This window comes from Mustela nigripes, chromosome 15 (assembly GCF_022355385.1).
Source record: "Mustela nigripes isolate SB6536 chromosome 15, MUSNIG.SB6536, whole genome shotgun sequence".
Classification (NCBI taxonomy): Eukaryota; Metazoa; Chordata; class Mammalia; order Carnivora; family Mustelidae; genus Mustela; species Mustela nigripes.
The window spans coordinates 41,549,049-41,570,103 of NC_081571.1; the positions used below are offsets into that span (position 1 = coordinate 41,549,049).

Here is a 21,055-nt window from a genome sequence, read left to right on the forward strand (position 1 = left end):
CCCACTACTAGGTATTCACTCACAAATTTTAAAAAAATAGTTTGAAAGACATATTCACCCTTGTGTTACAACTTTAGTCACAATAACTGACATATGGAAGCAGCCCAAATGTCCATGGATGGTTGAATGGCTAAAGAAGTAGTGTATTTATACAATGGAGTATCACTTAGTCATAAAAAAAAGAATGAAATCTTGCCATTCGCAATAACATGGATGGATCTAGAATTATAATGGTATAAGTCATTTAGAGAAAGATAAATACTATATGATTTCACTCATATGTGGAATTTAGGAACAAAACAAATGAACAAAGAAAAGAGACAAAAAAAATCAAACTCCTAGAAAGACAACTATCATACGATCTCCCTAATATGAGGGAAGTGGAGATGCAACGTGGGGGTTTTGGGGGGACGGAAGAGAAACAAGATGGGATCGGGAGGCAGACAAACTATAAGAGACTCTTAATCTCACAAAACAAACTGAGGGTTGCCAGGCAGAGGGGGGGTAGCGAGAGATGGGGTTATGGACATTGGGAAAGGTATGTGCTATGGTGAGTGCTGTGAAGTGTGTCAACCTGGCAATTCACAGACCTGTACCCCTGGGGCTAACAATACATTAAAATTTCAAAAAATTTCAAAAAATTAAAAAAAAAAGAATCATTGCACTGAACATATGCTGAATTCTGTAACTTAATACATATAGACCTACTGTGAGGAAGGTATTATCGTTATATTTATAATGAGGAATGTGATACTTAGGTAGTTAAATAGCTTGGCCAAGTCTACATGCCTAGTAAGTAACAGATCATAGATGATTTTAAGAACATTGCAGTTTAAGCCATTACAGTAGTACCACTATCAGCCTCAGACTGACAACAGATTGTTACAGTAGCTAAACGAAAATAAAATGTGAAAAGAAAATTAAAAAAAAATCAAACTCCTAAATACAGAAAACAAACATGGTTATAGGAGGAAAGGTGACTGGTGGGGGGTGGGGAGGGAGGGTTAAAATAGGTGGAAGAGATTAAGAGTATACTTACCATAATGAGCACTCAATTATGCATAGAGTTGTTGAATGACTGTATCGTACACCTGAAAGCAATGTAACAGTGTTATGTTAATTATATTGGAATTAAAAAAATAAAATAATAACCCCAGCATGTTGTATAACCCAAATATACAACATTTTTGTCAATCATATCTTAATAAAGCTGGAAAAAAAAGAATCTTTATGAGATGTAAGTTAAATATTAAATATCCCAAAAGAGGAAAGTATAGATATATAGAGAAACAAGAGAATGTGTCCACACAAATATACATTTAAATTTAATGTATACATACAAATAAAGACATATATCATTATATATAATGTATATACACCATATATTCTACATTATATATACATATTTGTCCATTTTTATACATATATATATATTTACTAGTCATTAACAATGATATTACATGATGATGTAGACCAGTGTATGAAACAGCAAACTTTTCCTTTAAAAAGAAGCATAACAAAAATGTACACTTTGTAATTCTCTGGTATTTGGTTTGGTTTGGTTTGGTTTTACTGGTCTTAAAATACTTTAAAAATGTAAAAGCCAGGTGCCTGTGTGGCTCAGTGGGCTAAGCCACTGCCTTCAGCTCAGGCCATGATCTTGGAGTTCTGGGATCGAGTCCCGTATAGGGCTCTCTGCTCAGCAGGGAGCCTGCTTCCCTCTATCTCTCTCTCTGCCTGTCTCTCCGTCTACTTGTGATCTCTCTCTGTCAAATAAATAAATAAAATCTTAAAAAAAAAAAAAGTAAAAGCCATTCTAGCTCACACATTGTAGTTTGTCAACTCTGGTATAAACTTCTATTTATTAATTTGGAAAATAGCCAAGTAAAAAGATTTTGATATGTTATGATTTTTAAAAATGTGTGTAGTGTTGACTTGTTTCCTAGAAGATTTAAAGTGTGTGTTGTTAAATGAGTGATTTTCTAGTTGATACTTAACATTTTTCTGTTTTTACCAAATTTCTATTCATGGACAAAACTTGTTCAATATATCCAGAACAATTTGAGTTCTTCATGGTTATATCTCTAGTACACAACAAAACATCTAACCCATATTGGTTTGTCTTACTTGTACATGAAATATCTCTTCTTGGGTAAATGTAAGATAAATGATCATATTATAGTTTCTAAAAATTTCTCAAAATACATCATTTTTTCCTGCTTAATGGGTAAATAAGACACTTTCTACGAAGTCCTTTTTACAGTAGAAAGTACTATTTTCAACTGGTCTACATATTTTTATCTTTTAAATGAGGTTTGCCTAAAACTAATTTGAAAAGAAAAGAAAGGAAGAAAAAAGAAAGAAAGAAAAGAAAAACTAATCTGTGTAGAAATGACTCATTCATAAAAAAAAGTTGGACAAACAACTGGAGTCCCAACAGAAGATTATTTATTTCTATTAAATGAATACCAATTCAAATCATTCTGATTACTTTAAAATAGCTATTCAAAATGTATATTTAAGAATTGTCTAGTGGTAAACATTATGGATTTCAGTTTCTCTTTACATAAAACCAATACCTAGAGAGACAGTATGATTTCATGTATATAATTTACTTCCTGGTTTCAAAATCTTTACATAATTTTAGCCCCATTTATAACTCATCATAGTTTTCCCTTTTTTTTTTTTTTAAGATTTTATTTATTTGACAGAGAGAGATCACAAGTAGGCAGAGAGGCAGGCAGAGAGAGAGAGGAGGAAGCAGGCTCCCTGCTGAGCAGAGAGCCCGATGATGTGGGACTCGATCCCAGGACCTTGAGATCATGACCTGAGCCGAAGGCAGTGGCCTAACCCACTGAGCCACCCAGGTGCCCTAGTTTTCCCTTTTAAATACATTAAAAAGATGGTGACTAAGAAGTCTATTTATGATGATTTTTAAATTTTTATATAAAAATATACTTTTGTGATTTATTACTAAATCTAACAGTTTTAAAGTAACATATGATGAAAGCATTTATATCTTTTAAATACATAAGAGAGAAATATTGGATTATGGGGGAAAATTTAATTTTAATAGAGTTCTTCTAAGATAAGTTAGATACATGACACTTTTTCTTTTGGTTGTAATACAACTGTAATACAAATTGTATTTGTATTACACTTTTATTATTGTTGCAGTACAAATAATACAATACCTACCCATTTATTTTCTAATTTTCTCTTCTTTTGCAGTTTATTTAACTCTCCAAGTGCTCTTGAGTGAATAATGCACAACATTGACCAGGTATGAAAGAAATAGGATCTATAGATTACCGTATCATTTTTAAGAGATTTTTCATGGTTTAATTTCTTCAGTCCCAGGTGAAATAAGCACTCAGCATATAGATTAATAAACCTTGATCTGTCAATGAAAGTATGATGGTTATTAAATAATTAAATTAAAATAATAGAGGCTGATACACTCCCTACATTTTTAAGCCATTTTTCAAAAGAACCAGTGAAACACAAGATACTCTTGAAATCAATCTTTAAAGATAAAAATATAATTATAGCATTACTATTGCTCTACAGACTATTTTCAGAAGGCTTAAATCATTAAACATAGATTTCTGATGCTCGAAGTGTGCAAGATTTTGAACCAATAAATCAGTAATGGCCACTGCCTTAGACAGATGGCATCTCTAATTACACATATAGATAATCAATAGAATAATTGAAAAAAATGAGCACAAAAAATCTTTCATTAAAATCTAGTGAAAGTAGGAATTCAGAATTCCAGTATAAAGTCATTTCTTAGGTTACAGTCACATTGTAACAGTGTAAATTCAGATGGTAAGTTAAGTTTCTGTATTTCAGAGATTAAAACTGTCACCTAATATCTGAAACCAGGACCCTGGAATCAGACATCCTTGAGTTTACAGCCTGGTTTCAATATTTACTACTACCTTTTGTAAGTTACTCACTATGGTCAAGTCAAAATTTTAAAACCCATGGGAGCACCTGGGTGGTACAGTTAAGTGTCTGCCTTCGCCTCAGATCATGATCCCAGGGTCCTGGGATAGAGCCCTATATCAGGCTTACTGCTTGCCAGGAAGCCTGCTTTTTCCTCTCCCACACTGCCTGCTATGTTCCCTCTCTCGGTGTATTTCTCCCTGTCAAATAAATAAGTAAAATCTTAAAATAAGTTTTTTTAAACCCATATAATGGACTAAAATTATTATATCCCTGATAAGGTAATTTTGATAATCAAATGAATTACTGTACTTAAAAAATAAAAGACAAAAATTTAACATTATTCCTGGAATATATTAACTATTATAAAAAGAGTTACCCTTATTATTTTTTACAACCTGAAAATTAAAGGTAACAATAGGTCTATCTACATCCCAGAATTCTTGTCAAAATTAACACAACATGAGAATGGAAAATTGCCTTTAGACAGGTAGAATTGTTATCCCTAAACTGAAGAAAACTGACCTATTTTTCCCTCTCCTGCTTTTTTCTGTCTTTGCCAAGCACTACTTTTTAATCCAAGTTTATCTCTTACATGTTAATTTCCACATGTTAATTTTTTGCTAAAAAATTAACAAATTTTTTCTCCATTACCTCAGATGTAATTTTCACTCTTCTTAAGCAAGTGAAAGTGCGACATTCCTGCATTTACTAGAGGACTCTAGTCCTCTAGTAAAATTTCAAATACAACTTTTACTTCTTCATATATCTTCTTCCCTCCTCCTTCGTATATTTTATAGACTCCCAAAGACTTAAACATCTATGATGCCATTATTGCTCTAAGATTTTTAAGTGTGGTATATTTTCATTTAAACTTGGTCATAAATGTAGACTGTCTCTTCCCATAACTGGCGTCTTCTGGATTTCTACTCGTTCACATTTTCAGAAGACTATACAGTATCACAGCTTTTACAGACTGGATAAAGGAACCATAATTTATGTAATTCCTGTGTTTTCCCTAGTACTCATTGTGCCTTTAAAAAATATTTGTTATACATCTTTTCAAAAGGTATTTGTAAACATTGGTCCTTCCTTGTTCACGGAATACATAAGCATAACAATCTCATTTAGAGAAGGAAAAAAAGCCAAAACAAAACAAATCAATGTTCATGGAGTCCTGAACCGTGTCTTTGCCTCTTGCATTCCAGTACAATCAAAACTACATCTTTCTAGAGATACCAAAAATGGAGTTCACTGTAATATATGTATTAAATATTGTCATTGAATATTTTAATTGCTTTATTTTTAATTTTCATTTGTTTCTGGCACAAAAATTGCCCTTGCTCCACAAGCTCAGGGAGAATGCAGGTTATTAATGCTCCAGAGCTCTAGATCTTGACCTGAGGAGTGACTACTGACAATGAGGAGCCTCAAAGAAGATTAACTTGGTGACAAACATTTGGAAGTCTGTGAAAATACAGAGAGGCTAACGTGAAGCTCAGGAAAATAGTTTCTGGGTGTCAGATATATGTCAATATTTCCGGTTATTATCTGGATGTAGGGAGAAGTTTTGACTATTAGAATTGTTATACCAGGAAAAATCTGTGGCGATCAAGGTAGGTCTCAGCTGTTGTGGACCAGAGTAATCTGGGTAGATAAAGAAGAGAGGTAGTGAGTACGACAATTTGGTCTTTTCAAAGGTGTTCAGATCCACTTCTCATTCCCTAGCTGCCATCAGGATTTAGTTGGCAAAAATACACATCCCAGGCAAAAAGGTAGCCTAGAAGTTCTGACTAGTATTACTTTTTTTTCTTCTCTAGTGATTTTTATTTTTTTGTTTGTTTTTTATTTTTATTGTTTTGTTTTGTATTTTTTAAATTGAAATTGCATTAGCCAAGGTATAGTACATCATTAGCTTTTGACATAATATTCAATGATTCATTAGTTGAGAGTATCACTCAGGGCTTATCACATCATGTGCCCTCTTTAACGCTCATCAGCCAATTACCCCATCACCCCATCCTTTTTCCTTTTCCACAGCCCTCAGTTTATTTCCCAGAGTCAAGAGGGAGGAAATCAGAAAGGGAGATGAACTATGTGACTAGTATTACTTAATGACTTATTTTAAGTGTTATTCTAAGGGGCACACCTTACCAAGCACAGACCTGAAATGCAAAACAAACAAACCAACAACAAACACTGATGTCTATATGAATTTCATTGTTTTAATATTGTTTTCTAGTACACTGTGCCATCCAGCATACATACTTTAGAATTAAAAGAACTGTGCCCAAATTCTGATTTTTGCCCAATGCTATCTGTTCAACCCTGTGAAAATTACTTATTCTCTGTATGTTGTTTCCTCATCCATGATTCAGAATTAATAACACAATTTATAGATTTTTTTTTGAGCACTAAGTAGAATAATGGATAGAATATGCCTAGAATAATGCCTAATACATAAAATATACTTGTGTTAGGGATACAAAAGACCACCCTGCACATTTGCAATTCATAGGATTCACACAAGGACTCACAGGACTGAGAATTGAATTGTACTCATGGCTAAGATTTATTTGGAGAGAATGAAGTGCACGTTTCCAAGACTCTTCTCCTAGTAGAACCACAAAGGAAATGCTCACTTCCTCCAGCAACAAGTTATGACAACATGTGAGAATTGTTGTCTACCCAGGAAGCTCGTTAGAGAGAGCATTAAAAATTTTACCAAAAGCTAGTCACATAAACACCCTCTGCCTACAGAAATTCCAGAGTCCCAGAAGGAAAGCAAGTGTTCAGTTGTTTGTATAAGCAACTTAGGCCCAGCAAACCATCCTTACCAGGGTCCTTAATTTCAGCCAAGTGAAATCCTGGCAACCAGGCCTTTTCAAAATTAGCATTCTCTGGATTGCTATGTGAACTCTTTTCTGCAAAGTATTCAATACTATCATTGTCAGAAACATGATTACATCCTAAATAATAAAAGTAATATGTAAACAAATATTAAATGAAAATCCATCCTCCATTGCAGTATCAGAAAACCTTGAATAATATTATTGCCAATAAATAACATCTGGATATTTAGGACACAAATTATAACATGGTATTATCGATAATAGGCTACAACATATGCAAAGATCTTTAAGCATTGGGTTAAAGTCAATGGCATGCTTTGTACTCCCTCATACAGGTAATAATGGCAACACTGGAAGGATATAATTCACCTGACAATCCTTCTTTTTTTTTTTTTTCACCTGACAATCCTTCTATAAGCAAAAAAGCATAATCAAGCCATCTTAGGATATGTTTTCATTTCTCTTCATTGATATACTATAATATTCTATGGTATTCTCACCATATTAAACAGAGGTGAAATACTGTATTGAATGATTAAGAGAATATTTGGTTTTCTTTAGGTATAAATAGTATGTAATGACCTAACAACTACTTGCTACTTTATGAAAAAACTCCATAAACTATACGATACAAAAATACTATACAATATAATTTTCATTTTAGATATAATAATTTCATAAATAGTTTTCATTTCTATCAAAATATTCTAGATTCTTCCATTGGCCCTGGTTACTCCAGTTGTTAAGCAAGACTCTAATGGAAGCATATTAATTCTCTTATGATCTTCAGATTACTAAATAGCATCTATCGATAACCAAGAAATTTCCTGAAGATGTTGTACCTAGAAACTATAACTTTATCATCATAGGAAGTAGTCTTTAAAGATTAAAGAGTTCTATTCAGGCCACTAAAACACAAGTTTTTCCTGCTCAAATACTTTTCTTTTTTCTTCTCTTTTATTTTCTTGTCTTTTTTTTTTTTTTTTTTTTTTTTTTTTTAAGATTTTACTTATGTATTTGTCAGAGAGAGCACACAAGCAGGGGGAGAAACCAAGGCAGAGGGACCAATGCAAGACTCCATCCCAGGGTCCTGGGATCATGACCTGAGCCAAAGGCTGACACTTAACCAATGAAGTCACCCAGCTGTCCCTCAGAAATACTTTTCATAAGGGAAATTCACCATTGTATTTCAGGATGTAGTCAGTGTAATTTTCCTCTTTTTTGTTTTTTGTTTTTTTTGTTTTAGCTGGAGATGGCTTTTATTTGAGCTACATGATGTATGAACATATTAGCAAGTCAAAGCTTGCAGAACACAAAACTCACTGACCCCTACATCCACAGACCTTATTTTTAATCCTAGTTTTGAAAGGCTTTTGGGAGCTTTCCAAATCTTAAATCTTTATTTATTTTTTCAAGTTTTTATTTAAATTCTAGTTGTTAACATATAAGTTAGTATTAGTTTCATGAATAGAACTGAGGGTTTCATCACTTACATATAACAACCAGCGCTCATCACAACAAGTGCCATCCTTTATACCCATCACCCAGGGACACCTAGGTGGCTCAGTGAGTTAGGTGTCTGACTCTTGATTTTGGCTCAGGTCATGATCTTAGGGTCATGAGATTAAACTCTGCAATGGGCTCCATGCTCAGCACAGAGTCTGCTTTTGACTCTCTCTCCTGCTACCAGTGCTTTCTCTCTCTCTCTCTCTCTCTATATATATATATATATTTGAAATAAATAAATCAATCTTAAAAAAAGTACTTCACCCGTTTAGTCCATCCCCCTGCTCACCTCCTTCCATCAGCTCTCAGTTTGTTCTCCATAGTTGAGTGCTGCTTATAGTTTGCTTTCCTCTCTCTTTTTTTTCTTTTCCCTTCCCTTATGTTCATCTGTTTTGTTTCTTAATTTCCACATATAAATGAAATCACATGGTATTTGTGCTTCTCTTATTGAGTTATTTCATTTGGCAGAATACTCTCTAGTTCCATCTACATAATTCCAAATGGCAAGACTTCATTCTTTTTGATGGCTGAGTAATATCCCTAATATATATATATATATATATATATATATATATATATATATATATGGATTTATAGGGATTTATATATATATAGGGATTTATATATATATAGGGATATATATATATATATCATCCTAAATAATAAAAGTAATGTGTAAACAAATATTAAATGAAAATCTATCCTCCATTGCAACATCTGGATATTTAGCACACAAATTATAACATTGTGTTATCAATGATAGGCTACAACACATGCAAAGATCTTTAAACATTGGGTAAAATTCAATGGCATTGACTTTAATTGAGAGAGATATATATATCTCACATCTTTACATCTTTATTCATTCATCAGTTGATGGACATTTGGGCTCTTTCCATAATTTGTAGCTATAAATGTTGGGGTGCATGTACCTCTTCAAATCAGTATTTTTGTATCTTTTGGGTAAATACCTAGCAGTACAGTTGCTGGGTTGTAGGGTATTTCTATTTTTAACCTTTTTAGGAAACTCCATACTATTTTCCAGAGTGGCTATACCAGTTTTCATTCCCATCAACAGTGTAAGAGGGTTCCCCTTCCTCCTCCTCCTTCCTAACATCTGATATTTCTTGTGTTGTTAATTTTAGCCATTCTGACAGGTGTGAGATGGTAAAGAAATTGAATCAGTAATCAAAAATCTCCTAACAAACAAACATCCAGGGCCATATGGTTTCCCAGGAGAATTCTAGCAAACATGTATTCTTCTTAAACTGTTCCAAAAAACATAAATAGAAGGAAAATGTACAAACTCATTCTACAAGGCCAACATTACCTTGATTTCAAAACCAGGCAAAGATCCCACTAAAAAAAAAAGAAGAATTACAAGCCAATATCCCTTATGAACTTGGATGCAAAAATTCTCAACAAGATACCAGCAAATAGAATCCAATAGTATATTAAAAGATTTATTCACCACAATTAAGTGTGATTTGTTCCTTGGCTGCCAGGGTGGTTCAATATTCACAACTCAATCAATGTGATACACCATGATAATAATAAAAAAAAAAAAGTAAAAGCCACATGATCCTCTCAATAGATGCAAAAAAAGCATTTGAGAAAATACAGCATCCATTCTTGATAAAAACCCTCAACAAAGTAGGGATAGAGGAAACACACCTCAACATCATAAAGGTCATATATGAAAGACCCACAGCTAATATCATCCTCAATGGAGAAAAACTGAGAACTTTTCCTCCATGGACAGGGATGTCCAGTCTCACCATTATTATTTAAATTAGTGCTGGAAGACCTAGAACAATCAGAGTAAAAGGAAATAAAACTCATCCAAATTGGCGAGGAAGAAGTAAAACTTCCACTATTTGCAGATGACATGATACTCAACGCAGAAAACCTGAAATACTCTTCCAAAAAATTGCTAGAACTGATACAAAATCAGTGTACAGAAATCTGTTGCTTTTCTACATACCAATAATGAAGCAACAGAAAGAGAAATCAAGGAATCAATCCCATTTACAATTGTATAATTGAATAAGCCTAACAAAAGAGGTTAACAGTACATTTTTTCTTGAAAACTTTCTATATAAAATATACCATGTTTAATATAATTATTTGTAAGACAAACTATATGTTAAAAATATATATGTAAGTGTATGTTCATATGATCTTAATACTGTAGCATTTTAATTTATTTATTCTTATTATGGTAAGAACACTCAATAAAAGATCTATCCTCTTCACAAATTTTCAAGTGTACAATACAATATTTTAAGCTATAGGCGCAATGTTGTATAGCAGATCTAACTTAATTTATGTCATCAAGAAAGAAAACAGAACTCCCAAATAAACCAAGACCCACAATGCTTTCTTCTCACATGTTATTTTTATTCTGTATTTATGAAACAGCTGTTTTCAGATATATTTAGCCATATATGTTTAGCTTATTTTACTGATGTACAAACATAAAAATAAATAAGTAAAATTCTTTGGGTATGGCATACTTAATATTTCTCTGAAATCTGTATGACTCAGCTGAATTAGTTTTTGACTCAGATTCATTGAGGTTCATGATTTATAAATGGTTTATTGATGCAATATTTATGAACATAGCGATCTGTTGTTGATTCTGAATATATTTGGCACATCTTTGACATTATTTTAATCTTAATGGTTTTATCAAGAAAGCCAAAGGAAGCTTTTGAAAAAATTCTAGGTTATTTTATATATATATATATATATATATATATATATATATATATATATATAAATATATATGTGTGTGTGTGTATACACATACATATACATTTATATATATATATATACCCATGTATATGTAAACATATAGAAACATTTTAAAATTAGATAAATAGATGATAGATAGATAAATATTTGTAAAGTTCATTTGTGAACTAATCAGATATATGTTCTCAAATGTGTTAAGAAGTACCATGGTAGGTGGTGAGTTAGAGCTCTTGAACTTCTATAACCAAAGAACTTTGATCCATGCAACATCAGTTCAGCCATCATCTATCTACTTTTTTGGATTTTTCGTGGTCCCTTCACACTACGATTATGGGGCTAAGATTTAATTCTGTGGTTTAAAACTAAATCTGGTGGTAATTTATTTTTGGAAATTATTATTAAGCATAGCCTCTCAGTAATATGCTTTTTCTGTAATTAATCCTTATAATCTTGATCTCTTTAAGACTTTTAGCATTGATACTACATGTTTAGCATGTTGAAGAATACTGAGTAATCATTAATATCTCCTAGTTGACTAAACCAATGCTATCACTTTTTTCTAATTAAATTACTTATCACTGTAAGTTAAGAATGTTCTACTCAAATCAGCATGAAATATCTGGAAAACGTATTTTGAGGCTTTATGTATAGTTCTGTGAGATGCATGAATCTGTCACAACAACCTTTCTTCCTTTGAAAATTCCGAGAATTTTCCAAGGCATTCAAAACATCTTCTGGCCTCATCACATTGCTTGGTGTATGATATTATTCCCTGATATTGTTTTATAGGAAAATATGAAATTGCAGTTATTACCCCAAAGAAAAATATGTGCTTCACTAATGCCTTATTTGTGCTTCACCACTGTTTCATACTTGTTTCTTTCTCAAGAAAATGTTTCAAGAATAATCATGGTGTATGCTTTTAAATGGTACCTCACTCATGTGTCATAGTTAAAATGCATGTGAATTGCCATGACAACCAGATGTTGCCACACAACCAATAGATGTGACTCAGTAAGCCCAAACATCGGCATGAGAACTACATTCCTATTGCCACCTGGTCAATAGTTATTATAGGACACCATTACATATGAGATAAATTCCAATTCCACACCTGTTAAATTGTGAATACATATGTATGTTAGTTAGACCCAAGAACAGAGCCCAAGAAAGCAGCTGAGCCTCATGAGAAAGAAAAACCCAAAACAGTCTTTATAGATTGTCAGTTTCTAGTCTTTATCTCTTTGTGTCATTTTTCATTTTTCCCTTTCCCCAGACCAAGAGCTGTTTCTCAGGACTCATGTTCATGAGTTTTCATGTCCTGCCACAGTTGACTCACTTAGACTGACTATAATTCTACTTTCCAGTTCTAATATCTAGGGACTAATGGGCTGACTCTGTGGTATCTGCTCACGACTTCTAATCTAGTCACAATTAGCCAGATGCATGTATATTCTAGATGTATATTCTGATGTATATTCTAGAAATACTTTTTTTTCCATATTTGAATCTTCAGCTAGATATAGTATCCTGAAAAATAAATCTATATCCCGTTCAACTGTTAATCATGCCCTTTGCCTAGTTCATGGTAAAAATTGTCACTGAATAGTTGAGTTCATTCACTCATTCACTGAAACAATTGTTATATAAAATTATTCCAGGAATCTTTGCTTACTCTTTAAATATGATTTGCTGCTTTCAAGCAGTGCATTTTTCTAAAGTACATTACTGTCATTTGTCAACTGGAAATACAACATTTTTAAATGAAAGTAGTTACTAGTAGTACTAATCAAGCATTAAGAAACCACTTTACAGTTATGTGTTTCATTACCAAGGCTGGCAAATGTCTATTGAAAATTAATCAGTCACTTCTCCATAAATGTGATGAGAATCAAGGTAAGACCTAGTATTGATAATATGTATATAAGAGAGTTACAATGAATGTGTATGAGAGAGGGCACAATTCTATCTCTGCTCTGTTGCAAGCAGAGGTATAATTACTGTCCTACACTCAGTTCTACAAACAATCCAGAAAGGAACCTAGCCAGAACCATCTCTTAGCTCCCACAAAAATAAAGAAAGGAAAAGTACTTGTGCCAAATGGAGTAATTTAAGCCATTGTGGCAGGGGGTCTTCTCCTCAATCCAGAAAACATCTGTTAGGAACAAAAGTTCATTTTGATGCCTGTCACCTGCAATGCCTATCAATTTACAAACTCACATGCAGTCCAGAACAGTCTTTCTTTCTTTTTTTAAGATTTTTATTTATTTATTTGACAGAGAGATAGATCACAAGTAGGCAGATAGGCAAGCAGAGAGAGGGAGGGAAGCAGGCTCCCCGCTGAGCAGAGAGCCCAATATGGGGCTCAATCCCAGGACCCTGAGATCATGACCTGAGCTGAAGACAGAGGCTTTAACCTACTGAGCCACCCAGGTGCCCCCAGAACATTCTTTCTTTTGCAACACTGTTTTGCCCATCAGTAGAACACTTGAAACTCTACTGATGCAATTGAAGAAAGATTCTGTTTCTGGAAAAGCTAGTAGGATGGGTGAGGTGTCCATCCCTGGTAGCTCAGCTCTTTTAGGCTCAGCCCCTGACAAACCGGGGCAGCAAGGAGAAGGGTCCATCAAGATCAAGCACACTGCCATTCTGGAGGAGAATGCCTGGGGGTCCCATAAGGCACTTTGGGTAGGTGCTAGCCAAGTCAGTGGGGGGCGCTGCAAGGGATGGTAGTGGAAACAGAGAGAGTCTGAAGAGCAATTTGACAGTCAGTGAGTCTTTGGAAGTTCTAGCAAGAGCATTGTTTATACAAACTTTTCAGTTCTGAGGATAGATAAATGATCTTTCCCTTACTCCCCGACTCGCTGGCTGAGGTCATCTAATGATCCAACAAAGGGGTACCCAGGAAGCTAGGGAAACTTACACCATTTGTTCAATCAGGTTGTCTGTCCCCTTCCTCAATAGGATGATCTTATGTTACAGCTATTGACACCTTGGGCACTGTGGGGAACACTTAATTGACCTTCCATCCTCTTTGATCCCCTTCCTGGAGATATAGATAGATGTGAGGCCAGCCTGGCTTTTAAACAGCAAAAGTGGAAGATGATACAAACCTTTTAAAAATCCAAGATTTTTTGCAGATTCTTTCTGATGTATCTTTCCACTTCAATTATATAAACACATTTTCTCTGTAAAAATGCTTTGTCCTTTTTGCATATGACCATTTTAGATGAAGAGCTAGATAAGAATAGGAAATGACTGAGAAAATATGAAGTTTTGATTACTAAATGGGACACACTCAGCAAGCACCACCATAAGGAAAATCAAAACCCCGGCAGTAGGGGCAGGTGTGGGAGATGGGGAAAAGGACATTAATACCTTGATTTATCAGAACTGTTCCTGAAAGCTTTCTCTCCTTCTAAAGAAAAACTCCCCATGCTACTTTTCCAAGCTGTTGTGACTGCTTTGAGAACAAATGAAATTCTGGGTCCATGCTCACACATGGCAATTTAGTGATACAAACAAAGATGACCTCACTTCCTACAAATCTCTAACAGAACATCTCCATATGCTGTCTACACTCATGAAGCTCACAGCTGATGTCACAGACAAACCCAAATATTTGAAACTGAATGCCTCAGGTCATCCCTCTAAGACCAATGACTGAACTAAATTATCTGGTCTGGACTGGGACCTTAAGGTAGAAGATACCTTACTGATAGGCTACGCTGGGGTTCCAGTTAAACGGACTGCCTCATTAATGTCTGTATTGCTTGAAGAGCCCTAAACTCTTCATTTCCAGGTGACCAAATGGACCCTCTGGGATTGTATTTCTTGTATGTGCACCCTGACTAGCATGGAGTCACCTCAGTCAGCCTTGGAAAGCATTTAGGTCATCTTCAACCTACCAGCCAGAGCTGTGCTGTGCTGAAGTTGATGCCTCGAGCCAGGTCAAAAAAAGATTTATCCAGAAACTTAAAGAAGAAACTTCCTGGCTCTCTAAGGTGACCTTAATGGACTATTGACATGTTTTCCTGGCTGGATAATAGTTGGTATTCATGGCTATGTTTACTCCACCAGAAAATGTGATCATCCTGCTTGGAGTAATCTTGATTATGACCATGGTCTCTGTGGTCTAAGACTATTTACAAGGTTCTCTCAAAGTCTGACTTATTTGGGGCCAGACAGAGTAGACTGTTTCTTACCCAGGCACCAAAAAACCAAATGATGGAGTTGAGGAGTGCAGCTACTGGCAAAAACATTATGACTAATCATTGAGGTGAAACCAGAGGCAATGACAAAGGCTCTTCCTGTCAAGCCTCCCAAGTGAAAGCTGCTCTCTGTATACCCATTTGGTGTACAGACAGTGCATTTCAGCCTCTGCAAGGAGTTGCATTGAAGGACCCAGGTACCCATTCCTGGACATGCTATACTATGTATCTGCATTCATAGCCTAAGTCCCACCAATCCCAGGCCTCTGTACTGGGGCGCTGGCCTAAGGTCTTACTCAGGTGTGTTTGTAGAGATGTCTTTAAAGACATTTTCTCCACTCACAACTCAGAACTTCCTGGCTCTTTTTCCTCTCCTTCCATGGAGTCCTGGGGTCTGTAAAATGCCAGAAACCTCTTGTTTGGGGGTTTTCCTCAGCAGTGAGAGAGTTCCCTCATCTGTGCTAATATATCTGAACCTTGCCTGGTATCATTCATGGGAAATTTAACCTTCTTTCTGAACTTTTGCTTATACTACCACTATAGATGAATAAAAGCTTGACTAAAACTTTGACATCTTGTCTTAATCAACCACCTTGACACCTAGAGATTTTCTCTCTCTCCAGTTCAGCTCTTAACAGTAAAAATGGGTAGAGGGATCTCTATATCATTTATTTTTAACTATGGTGCCCTAATGTTAGGACAGGTATTTTGGGGCTTATAGATCAAGAACAATCAATTTGATTGCTTTTGCTCAGTTAAGAGAAATGAAGGTTGGATGACAAATCAGTTTCTCACAGAAAAAGAGGAGGAAGGGAAGAAAGGAAAGAAGAAATGAAAAAAGGAAGGATGGGGCACCTGGGTGGCTCAGTGGGTTAAGCCGCTGCCTTCGGCTCTGGTCATGATCTCAGGGTCCTGGGATCAAGTCCCGCATTGGGCTCTCTGCTCAGCAGGGAGCCTGCTTCCCTCTCTCTCTCTGCCTGCCTCTCCGTCTACTTGTGATTTTTCTCTGTCAAATAAATAAATAAAATCTTAAAAAAAAAAAAAAGAAAAAAGAAAAAGGGAAGGAAGTGAAGGAAACTTAGACTATGAGCCTTGTAATAAATAAGATTTTTTTAAAAATCAAGCTATACACTAGTTAATATGATTACAGAAAGAATACTATGAATTATGATCAGAATGGATAAATAATGTTCCATTACAATGATCAATATAACACTCTATTTAAAATGTTTAAGGTTCTAAAAAGGAAGCAAACATAGGAATTATAAATATAGTAGTTATACCTTAACCAACTAATGACCGATTTTCCTGATGGTTTTAAATTATATTTACCCACAAAAGAATGAGGAAAATAAGCTTCCATACACTATTGTTTTCTCATCCATGCAGTGTCATACATTATGTATAAATCATATTCACAAATTACTTGATAAGCCCTTGGATGAACAGATAAATCTATAACATTACTACGGTCTGAAAGAGGGAATAGAATAAATGAAAGTTTCCATAAATGATGTCACTTCCAACCTTAAACTTGTCAGTATATAATCTTCAATCTAGAATTATGGGGTTAGGTCTACTTCACATGCATGCCACATTGATTTTAATCTCATCCCAACTAACTATTCTCTTCCAGATCATTTTCCTATAGAGTGCAAGGTCCAATCTCTATCCAACATTATTTGCTTTTTTTAAAAAAAATTATATTTTCAACATTACTAGCTTTTTGTTTCACAAGTAACACTAGTTCCTAAGTATGTGTCCACCTCAGAAAGAATGGTGCCCATAATTCTGCTATAGACAACATACAGATGAAAAAAGAAAAAAGTTGGTCACTTAATCTATTTGTGCATTTTGAAGAATTTGAAGATGACTCATCATAGCACTGCATAATAGTAAAATAGATGATTTAGGAAAGAATAAGTACAATAACTCCACTAATTAGACTCTGGTGAACCATCAAACATCAAAGCAAATCATTAATGAGCAGAAGCACAGAAGAAAGAAGGTACACAGACTTGACAGCTTTTGCAATAGAAAATTCTGTCTGAAGTCCTTTCCATAGCAACCAGACGGAGGTGGCTAAAGAGATGTGCCTTACCGTCTTGCAGACTTTAGATAACATGGTCGTGGAAACTTCTGCAATTGTTACTCTTGTCAGAAAGTCACTAGCATTGGCTGGAGTTGGGATGAGGCAGACAAATACCAGAACTAGGCAGTTTTCTGAAAATTAGCATATAGCATGCTTCTATGTACATCACTTTTGAAATATATATTTTTTTAAGATTTTATTTATTTATAGGCAAAGAGGCAGGCAGAGAGAGAGAGGAAGGGAAGCAGGCTCCTTGCTGAACAGAGAGCTGGGTGCAGGGCTAGATCCCGGGATTCTGAGGTCGTGACCTGAGCCAAAAGCAGAGGCTTAACCCACTGAGCCATCCAGGCACCCCAACTTCTGAAATATTTTTGATTGAACACCCATATATTCTTATTCCAGGAATGTTCAACATACATATTTTCAAAGATGTATTAATCAATTATTTCTAGTAAGTGTTCTTTTTAAAGGTGTCCAGAATCTTCACTATTAGAAACAATACAATATTGCTAAAGATTGGGTATGTAAACTAAATATATATTAAAATTGAAATCTTTAAATTAGATAATCTTCCCAGGATATTTTCCTCCCGAATCTCATTTTAACTAATTTTAATGTTTACTCTATAATCAGATTGTAGCTTATAAATCTAGACTAAAATTAATGTTGTTCCAAATGGGAGCAAATCAATTTAATTCAATATCTGGGAGGATTCAAATGATGCATCTTTCTTTTGCTACCTCATACAGTACACATATTGATTTGCACAGCCTAAACCATCATAAATAATTGATTTGAATCCATAGTTGCACACATGGAATTTTATTTCTCATTTAATGTTTTGTATCTCAAGTGAGCCATGCTTAATTTTTTTATATAAAAATGGTACATTTTTTTAAACCTCATATTCTCTGAATTGTCTTTCTCATTTCTTATACTAGAACCTATGCTCTCATTTACTTTGTTTCTCAGGTTTAGTATGGTGCTTACAGTCATTCCTGAAAGTCTGAGCAGTTGTCATGATCCATGATTTAAAATAGTGAAGTTTTGAAATAATTACCATATAATTTTTCCCAGATTTCTTGGACTTTAAGACTGCATGACTCTGACAATGTATTTTATGCTAATGTAATATTCTTCATTAAAAAGGAATCTATCCTTTATGTAGTGTCCTGTGCCATATATTTTAAAATCGAAAGACACACAAAAGAATTTATTTTACTGAGCGTTAACATATCACTTTCATAGAGTTTTAAATTTTTTTTTATATAGAATAACTATAAGAAACTTCTTTATACATTCCTATCTTCCTGTATCCTATCAACAAATAACTCACTCTGTCCTAGTTAGATACAGGAGATACAAAAATGAACAAAACATAGTCCTTGTCCTTCAAATCCTCAAAGTCTATTGAGGGGAAATAATAAGTAACAAAAAGGGAAATTATAATACAATCTAGTTAGTGCTACAGTAAAATATGAATAGTGGTTATAATTGTAAAACACATCTATTGATGTTACAAAATTACTTGTATATACTTTTTGAATAGCCATCACTGAAAGAAGATATTTCCTATAAAAAATAACTAAAACATTCTTGAATTCTAAATCATAACATAATTTTCTGAAATGGTTTTTGATTGATCTAAAGTTTATTCACAACTAGAAATACTCACAACTAAAAAACAATATTAAAGTTTATTATACAGTATGTTAAATCCTTTATGTGAGTTTTTCCATTTCGTCCCCATTATGACCTTAAGAGATAGTCAATTTAATTTAACACTGGAGATTAACAATAACACTCAAAGTGTTGCAAACCATTGATGTTTGAGAAAAGACCTTGAAAACATTTTAGCACAAGAAACTTGTATCACAAATATGAACATTGATGACTTATGTGCTGTAATTAAAATTACAGCAAATACTTAGATAAAAATAAAATATATTACATATAGCATAGGAGAGAATAACTGAATTTAACTTATGTCTGTTTGTATACTTCATAAATCTTACCTTGGGGCCCATTTGGGCTAAACCTTCTCTTTTATCTCACCTTTCTTTCCTGTCTTTCTCCCTCTCTCTTTTTTTCTTTTCCTTTTCTTTTTCCTCTCATTTGGGTAGGGAACCCTGATTGCTCAGAAGCATTCCAGGGTGCACCTTGACTGCACCACAGTCAATACACCCAGCTACCCCTGTTCAGCCATCTCTCACCAAAATGACTAGGAGGAGGAATGCCCAACAGAAGAAAAATACAGAGGATGGACCTTCTGCAACAGAGCTAACGGCTATCAACATAGACAATATGTCGGAAAGAGAATTCAGGCTAACAATTATCCAAGCAATAGCTAGGTTGGAGAAAGCCATGGGTGACCAAACGGAATTGATTAGGGCCAAACTGAAAATGACCAAAGATCATGTTTTCAATATTAGGGAAGAGCTGAAAGCTACCAGGGATGAGCTTCACAATGCTCTCAATGAGTTCCAATCTAATCTAAATTCTCTCAATGCTAGAGTAACTGAGACAGAAGATAGAATTAGTGATCTGGAGGACAAACAGAGAGAAAGGATTATGAGGAAGCCTGGAACAAACAGCTTAGGAGCCACAAAAACAGAATCAGGGAAATAAATGATGCCATGAAATGTTCCAACGTCAGAATTATTGGAATCCCTGAAAGGGAGGAGAAAGAAAGAAGTCTAGAAGATATAGTGGAACAAGTTCTTCATGAAAATTTTCCAAATCTCGTGAATGGAACCAGTGTTTATTTATGTACTAGAGGCCGAAAGGCTTCCCCCCAAGATTACAGATTCTCGAAAGTCCTCGAGACACCTAATAGTAAGAATGAAGAGTTATAATTGTAGGCAGAACCTCTTGAAAGCAGCTAGGACAAAGAAGATCCTTATGTACAGAGGAAAGCCCATCAGAATAACGTCAGACCTGTCCCCAGAGACCTGGCAAGCCAGAAAGGGCTGGAAGATATATTCAGGGCACTGAATGAGAAGAACATGCAGCCAAGAATACGTTATCCAGCAAGACTGACATTCCAAATGGATGGAGAGATAAAGGGTTTCCAGGACCGGCAAGGCTTAAAAGACTATGCAACACCAAGCCAATACTGCAGGAAATATTAAGGGGGCTTCTTTAAAGGAAGAAAAAGCCCAAGAATAGCATTGAACAGAAATATAGAGACAATCTACAGAAAGAAAGACTTCAAAGGTAACTCGATGTCAATAAAAACGTATCTATCAATAATCACCCTCAATGTGAATGGCCTAAATGCGCCCATAAAACGGCACAGGGTTGCAGACTGGATAAAACAACAGGACCCATCCATATGTTGTCTACAAGAGACCCATATTGAACCTAACGATACACCCAGACTGAAAGTGAAGGGATGGAGAAGCACCTTTCATGCCAATGGGCCTCAAAAAAAGGCTGGGGTAGCGATTCTCATATCAGACAAATTAGATTTTAAACTAAAGACTGTAGCCAGAGATCCAGAAGGACACTACATCATTCTTAAAGGGACTATCCACCAAGATGATGTAACAATTGTAAATATCTATGCCCCCAATATGGGAGCAGCCAATTACATAAGAAAACTGTTAATCAAGATAAAGAGTCATATTGATATGAATACACTAATCGTTGGAGATCTTAACACGCCTCTCTCAGAAATAGATCAT

General features: G+C 34.7%; 1 long non-coding RNA gene across 1 annotated transcript in view; it reads left to right on the plus strand.

Annotated features, from left to right (window-relative positions):
- The window catches only part of LOC132002796 (uncharacterized), a 60,745-nt gene that overhangs the window by 21,430 nt on the left and 18,260 nt on the right, over positions 1-21,055 (plus strand). The window contains exon 3 of the long non-coding RNA XR_009400017.1: positions 3,232-3,283. This is a non-coding gene — a long non-coding RNA (uncharacterized LOC132002796). The remainder of the gene's footprint in view (positions 1-3,231; positions 3,284-21,055) is intronic.